We start from the raw sequence: 7,479 nt of genomic DNA on the forward strand, positions 1-7,479 counted from the left end.
ACAGCTCGCATCTTTTTTTTTTTTTTTTTTTTTTTTTTTTTTTTGCTGCTGGCTACAGGAAACGCACTACTTATTTATTTATTTGTTGCTTTTTTAACCCACCCGCTTACAGACAAGCCCCGCCCACCTTCCCGTCGGTTGGATAGTAGTCCATACCACAAGCACATTCCCCACTGGGATTGGTTGCACTGTGAGCCATTAGCAAATCATAGCCTGGGAGGCGGGGCATGCCTCAATACGGGTGAAAAAGAAAAGAATAACGCACGGCAAACCCACGCATGTGACCTGAGAAACCATGGCAACCAAAATCCAGGGATTGCGTATGCAGCAGCAGCGGCAGAAGAAGAGGAGCTCTGGACGGCAACCAACACTCAGCTCTTAAAGCGTATGAGTTCATTTAATTATGATACGGTGCTCATAATGGAGCCACTGCTGCACACAGCATCTGCATCTTTCGAGTGCTTCTGTACACATACCAGTTCAGCCCAAACCAGGGTTTTGGAGTAAGGCCTAGAAAAATTAGAACTGCTTAAGGCTTAAGCTACATGTGACATGCAACTCAGAACCGTATTAGGGCCTAGAGCAATATGGATGATATGAGACCTAAAGGAATATGGATGGAATAGCAGTTTGGATGTCAGTGCCATGGAATATGGGTGGCATAGCAGTTTAGGACCTAAAGGAATATGGGTGGTATAGCAGTTTAGGACCTAGAGGGATATGGGTGGTATGGCAGTTTCGGACCTAGAGGAATATGGGTGGTTTAGTAGTTTAGGACCTAGAGGAATATGGGTGGTATAGCAGTTTAGGACCTAGAGGAATATGGGTGGTATAGCAGTTTAGGACCTAGAGGAAAATGGGTGGTATAGCAGTTTAGGACCTAGAGGAATATGGGTGGTTTTGCAGTTTAGGACCTAGAGGAATATGGGTGGTTTAGTAATTTAGGACCTAGAGGAATATGGGTGGTATAGCAGTTTAGGACCTAGAGGAATATGGGTGGTTTAGCAGTTTAGGACCTAGAGGAATATGGGTGGTATAGCAGTTTAGGACCTAGAGGAATATGGGTGGTATAGCAGTTTAGGACCTAGAGGAATATGGGTGGTATAGCAGTTTAGGACCTAGAGGAATATGGGTGGTTTAGCAGTTTAGGACCTAGAGGAATATGGGTGGTTTTGCAGTTTAGGACCTAGAGGAATATGGGTGGTTTAGTAATTTAGGACCTAGAGGAATATGGGTGGTATAGCAGTTTAGGACCTAGAGGAATATGGGTGGTTTAGCAGTTTAGGACCTAGAGGAATATGGGTGGTATAGCAGTTTAGGACCTAGAGGAATATGGGTGGTATAACAGTTTAGGACCCAGAGGAATATGGGTGGTATAGCAGTTTAGGACCTAGAGGAATATGGGTAGTTTAGCAGTTTAGCACCTAGAGAGTATGGGTGGTATAGCATTTTAGGACCTAGATGAATATGGGTGGTATAGCAGTTTAGGACCTAGATGAATATGGGTGGTATAGCAGTTTAGGACCTAGAGGAATATGGGTGGTATAGCAGTTTAGGACCTAGATGAATATGGGTGGTTTTGTAGTTTAGGACCTAGATGAATATGGGTGGGATAGCAGTTTAGGACCTAGAGGAATATGGGTGGTATAGCAGTTTAGGACCTAGATGAATATGGGTGGTTTTGTAGTTTAGGACCTAGATGAATATGGGTGGGATAGCAGTTTAGGACCTAGAGGAATATGGGTGGTTTTGTAGTTTAGGACCTAGAGGAATATGGGTGGTATAGCAGTTTAGGACCTAGAGGAATATGGGTGGTATAGCAGTTTAGGACCTAGATGAATATGGGTGGTATAGCAGTTTAGGACCTAGATGAATATGGATGGTATAGTAGTTTAAGACCTCGTAGAATGTAGAAAATATTTCAGTGCTCAGAAGAGCTAGACTACCATTTAGGACAGTTTAATGACTGAAAAAATCAATGCTCTCCAAAGAAAAACATGTATCTCCAATTTTGTTGATTTTTTTTAGTTTACTACATCAAGTGAACAGAGAAGCTGTCCTTCACATTGTGTGAAAATTACATGATGAATGGATCAATAGACATGCTCCAGTATTACTTGGAATTAAATCTTTTTATATTGACTTTCGTTGAAAATAAATAAAGTTTTGTCCTTCGTCTATGATGTTACTATTTTGGAGATACAGGTTTTACTTTTCAAAATGATGATATACTATTAAAGTTTACATTTACTATTAGCAGTTTATCTGTTGGGTGGTTCAAAATCACCATAGATCAACCTGTCTCTCTTACTTTATTACCTGTCTTTATCTCTCTGTGTCTCTATTCCTTCTATTTTTATATTTTCATTTCTCTTGTGTCCTGTCCCTCTCTGTTTCTCTTGTTTTTCATCTCTCCCCCTCTCCCCCTCTCTCTCTCTCTCTTTCTCTCTCTGTTCCACATCTGTTCACATTCATCTTGCAGACTAGTATCCTCAGTAAGATATGGTGCAGCCAAATCCTCCTCACAGCTAATGAGCCACTGTTTCACACCTGGAAACTGTGGCTAGTAATTCCACAGTGTACCCTGATTTTATTCTATAGCATCAGGTTCTTTCTATCTCCACCTCTCTCTCACACACACAGGCACATATTTCATGTGTCTTATTATGTAACTGCTGGCATCAATTTCATTTGATCATGTAGTTTATATCGCCATGTTTTGTTTTGTGTTTGTGTTTTAATGCTCAGTAGCAAATCCCACCTGCTAAGACATAACAGATATGTCAAAATGGAGGAGTAAAAAATGCTGTAGTACAAATAGCAGTCCTACAGCTTTATGCATAAGCACTTTCATTAATGCTTTGAAAACAGTAATGAAAACAAGCTTTATTCCAGCTGAAGCAGACTTCCTGACTCAGCAGGAATGAGTGAGAGAGTGATGCTGAGTTTCAGTGACAGCTGGGCTTTCATAACCTTGGCTCTAGTTCTGCTGCTTATGTGCTGTGACCTTCCATTTTATCATCATTAGGATGCTCACAGTGTAAAAATGGGCTGATTGTATTGCACCAGATCTGGTAATTATAGGGGCATTTATAAGCCTGACCTAGAATGTCTTTATGTGTGAAACCAAAGATGAAAGTCAAGAGTGCCATCTACTGCCCAGAATGAGTAAGTGTCCAGTAAAGGGGGAGTGAACCTCTCTATGAACACTTCAGATCATAGGAGTTCAGCTCCTATATTTTACACCTGCATTTTAACTAAATTTGTTGTTTGTCTAAAATACCTCAAATAGGAAATGATAGCTGCCACCCAGGTTTGTGCAAAGCTGTTAATGAATATACCCAGCAACAGCTGAACACTATGGGTCTGAAAAAATGTGAAATTCTCAAGATATTAACCAAAAGCATCTATGCAATCTCCTGTTACATTTTTTTTGGCTGAAAATGAGTGATCTTTAGTTAGAGCGCATTAAAGTGTGCTATATTATTTTGCATATTGCTATAGTTACATTTTTATACCGAGACTACTTTGACATAAGATTACAAATAGAGCTATTCAGTATATCAGTTTGAGATTGAATACAGAAAGACTCACACATCTGATGTTTCTTTTGCTGACACAAAAGCTAAAGCCTTGTGAGCTCTGGTGGCTGCTTTGATTGACTGCTCCCTAATAACCCTCTCTACATTTGACTGATCAGCACTGTGCGGCTGCATGCTCGCTTATGATTGGGCAGAGTGCGGTGGTGACTCAGCATTAGTTGGCTTGTCAGAGATGACCAGAGTGCTGCTCTTGGGCTGGATCTGTGAAGACTCGGGCACAATGATGGCATCCTTCCAACATCGAGCCCCTGATTTACTGCTGTATTAGTACACCCTTTCTGACACTAGAAAAAAAAAATCAAATTAAACAGACTGGATCAGCAGAAATTTAAAAAATTGAAAGAATGTGTTCATTGTTGTGTTTTTTTCCTTTTGGTGTAGAATGGCTCTATATTACCAGCAAATGCACAAAGTAAATACACACATAAGACAAATAAACAGATTAAAATGTACTACTAGGCTGTTATATGGAAAATAATTAAAATCATGTTTTATATAACAACTGACATATTGCTGTTTTGATGTTTGCCATGTCAGTCAAATTACCATGGTCCACTCTTTCTCCTTCAAACACTGTTGATATTCACCTCCTTTAAAATAAGAAGTAAATTAAGATCTCATCAAGATACAAAGGAAAATATGTAGAAAATATTACCCAAACTCACCATTAAAGTCTCTCACTAGGCTTTGTTTAAGACCGATTTAGTACAGAATCCCAAGTCCACATCCAGGTCACTTTGTATCAGTAAAAAATCTGTTTCATAATGTGCAGAAGGTTTATTGAAGAAAAAGCCTGATTACTCCTTTAAACCTAACAGCTCTTAATTCATGTCATTTTTTAAAATCCTGCTCTAGTTAAAAGAAGCCCAGAAATGAATGCTCCTATAAGTTGCAAAAACCTAAACAAACACAGTGGGTAGGACTGAAACGTCATTTTGTGTCAAAATCAAAGAGAACCCATCCTACACTTGTTTATGGCATGAAGCCACTATAAAGTGAGTCATTTGGTATGACAGCAGTGAGGTTGGCTATTGTATTTCCAGAGCTCAAGTTATTATGAGACAATAACTTAATGGTGCTAAGGAAGAAAAGGTTTTTACAGAGTATTGCTGCTGATCTGAATGTAATGTGTGGCGCACAGAAAATTAATTATAGTTGTAAAATTCAAAAAGTATCAGTTACGTGTATCCATCATGGCATTACAACTTGATTAAAATGATATAGCTCAACATAATGATGGCAACTGTCAGGACTGGTCCGTGTTTTGATGGTTTTGTGTTATTAGCATGTGTTTTGTTTGTCATGTGCTTGTGTCTGTTTCTCTAACTGTTCCTTTAGCCACGTCCCATACCTGTGAGTTGTTAGTCATGTGACTCAGCTCACAGGTGTATCCTATTGTCTCATGTAATTTAAACTCTGTTTTTTTTTTCTCCACATTGTCATGTGTTCTATTCTCATGGTTTCTGGTTTTATCTTCTATTTCTAGGTTTATCTCTATCTGTCTGTATTAGAATTATGTACGCTTCTACTCTCACATCTCTGCATCATATTATAGCCATCAAACATGATGGTAACTTATGTCAATAAATGTGGCTTGTTAAGGTTCATAAAGTCCATGAAAAAAAGTTTGGATGAGGTGTTATTCTCATCCTTAAGTTTAAAGAGATAATAAAGAAAGATCTAACCAGTGATGAAAAAGTAACATTTACTTGAAAAACACAAAAAACGTGTCTATTACATTTTGCCACTTAATGTGGCCAAGAACTGACTAATACAGCAGGAAAAGGAATTTGACTGACACACAAAATGCCCAATATCAAGTCTGCTATTTTGGCATGCCGTGTAGAAGATGGTAAGTAACCAATTAAAATGCAACTGGCAGTATCCTGACAGTGAGGCCAACTTATCCCACTGAAAGTATCAGACTCTCCATCTACTTGTGGGCAGAGCGTCTGTGGTGGAGAATACAGAGAATGTGGTGGAAAAAAAATAAAAACAAAAGTAAATTAATTACTCTAAAGTTAATAAGTATGTAAGGTTATGAAGTATACAGAATCAATGTGAAACATAAAGACAAGATAAATCTGTGAAATTCTCTGTTAGTGAGAATCATCTTAACTATTGTATTGTCCTTTGACAGACAGGACAAAGTTTGAATTTTGTCTGGAATATTAACCTCTTGCGATCAGTTAGATAATCAAACGCTTTGACAGGAAAACAGAGCTTTTATTGTGGTCAATGCTGAATGCTTCATTTAGATGAGTCTGAGTAAACTGTGGGATATCACATATGAAAATAAAACTACAGGTACTCAAAGGAACTTAAAACTAGATAAATTCATAAATTAATGATTTGTTGTCATAGAACTGCAATTAGTACTTGTAAGAAACAGAACCCAACTGTATAGAGAAATAGCACAGAGGAAAAAAGAGAGATAAAGTATTTACATGCATATCAGTTTACAACATCAAATTTTACATAATGTAATACTGAGTTATACTGTACATTTACATCAAAGGCAGGAATCAATTGAGTCACCAATCCAAATACCAATGTGTGTTTTTGGACTGTGAGAGGAAACCAGAACATCCGGAGGAAACTCACACAGAAACACAAGGAGAACACACCAACTCCTCACAGACAGTCACCCAGAGTGGGACTCGAACCCACAACCTCCAACTCCCTGGAGCTGTGTGACACTACCTGATGCGCCACTGTGCCGCCCATAAATAAATAAATATTCTACAACATACAAAACAATTAACTGCATGTTCTGAGCTAAGCCCTGCCCTGCCCTGCATGCTATACATAAAAGCATCTTGGCATGTGTTGAATTCACAGTGGCCACCGTGAAATCAGGTTTAGAGCTGAGTACCAGAGGGAAACCAGAGGCTCAGCTTCTTCCTGTAGAGAGATTGATCTTAAAGCAGAGGACTGTTCTCTCTCAGCCTCACTGCAGCAGGCAGTCCTACCATCATTACACCAGAGGCCGGGCCTAGGACGAACATACTTGGAAATCACACAACATTCATTCATTATCTGTAACCGCTTATCCAGTTCTGGGTCGTGGTGGGTCCGTAGCATACCCGGAATCACTGGGCACAAGCCATGAACACACCCTGGACTGGGCACCAGTCTTTTACAGGGCAACACATTCTCACACACACACATTCACTCACGAGTCACAAATCCACCCACCAACATGTGTTTTTGGACCACCACCCAGAGGAAACCCACGCAGACACAGGGAGAACACACCAAACACAGACAGTCACATGGAGCAAGGCTTGAACCCACAACCTCCAGGTCCCTGGAGCTGTGTGACTACGACACTACCTGCTGCACTACTGTGCCACAATAACACAACAAATAAATTAAATTTTGCAAAAAACTTGTTTCTTAAACATGGACTTTGTGAAACGTCATCTTATTTTCTTTAATTTAACTAATATAATTTTGATAGCAGATGTTTTAATGTTTATATATTATATGGCTTTATCTGTTGAATATATGGCATATTTGTTCTTTTATGTTGTGCTTAATAATGAACCAAACATTTTGTATATGTTTACTGTGCACTGTTTAGGGAGAGAGGAGTCTAGAGCGTAATATATGGCGTGCAGGACTGTGGATTGGAGCGTGCACTGTGAAGGGTGAGAGAAGTGTATAGTGTAGGAAGAGCGGTATGGAGTTTATTGTGCACTGTGTAGTCTACAGGAGTTTGAAGTGTAGTGTACACAATATATGGAGTGTGGAGTGTGCACTGTGTATCGTGAGGGGAGCATGGAGGGTAGTACGAAGTGTGTAAAAAGGGAGGACTCTAGAGTGTAGTGTGCATTGTGTAGAGAGAGAGGTGTGTAGAGTGGAGTGTGTACTA

This window comes from Hoplias malabaricus, chromosome 4 (genome assembly GCF_029633855.1).
Source record: "Hoplias malabaricus isolate fHopMal1 chromosome 4, fHopMal1.hap1, whole genome shotgun sequence".
NCBI lineage: Eukaryota > Metazoa > Chordata > Actinopteri > Characiformes > Erythrinidae > Hoplias > Hoplias malabaricus.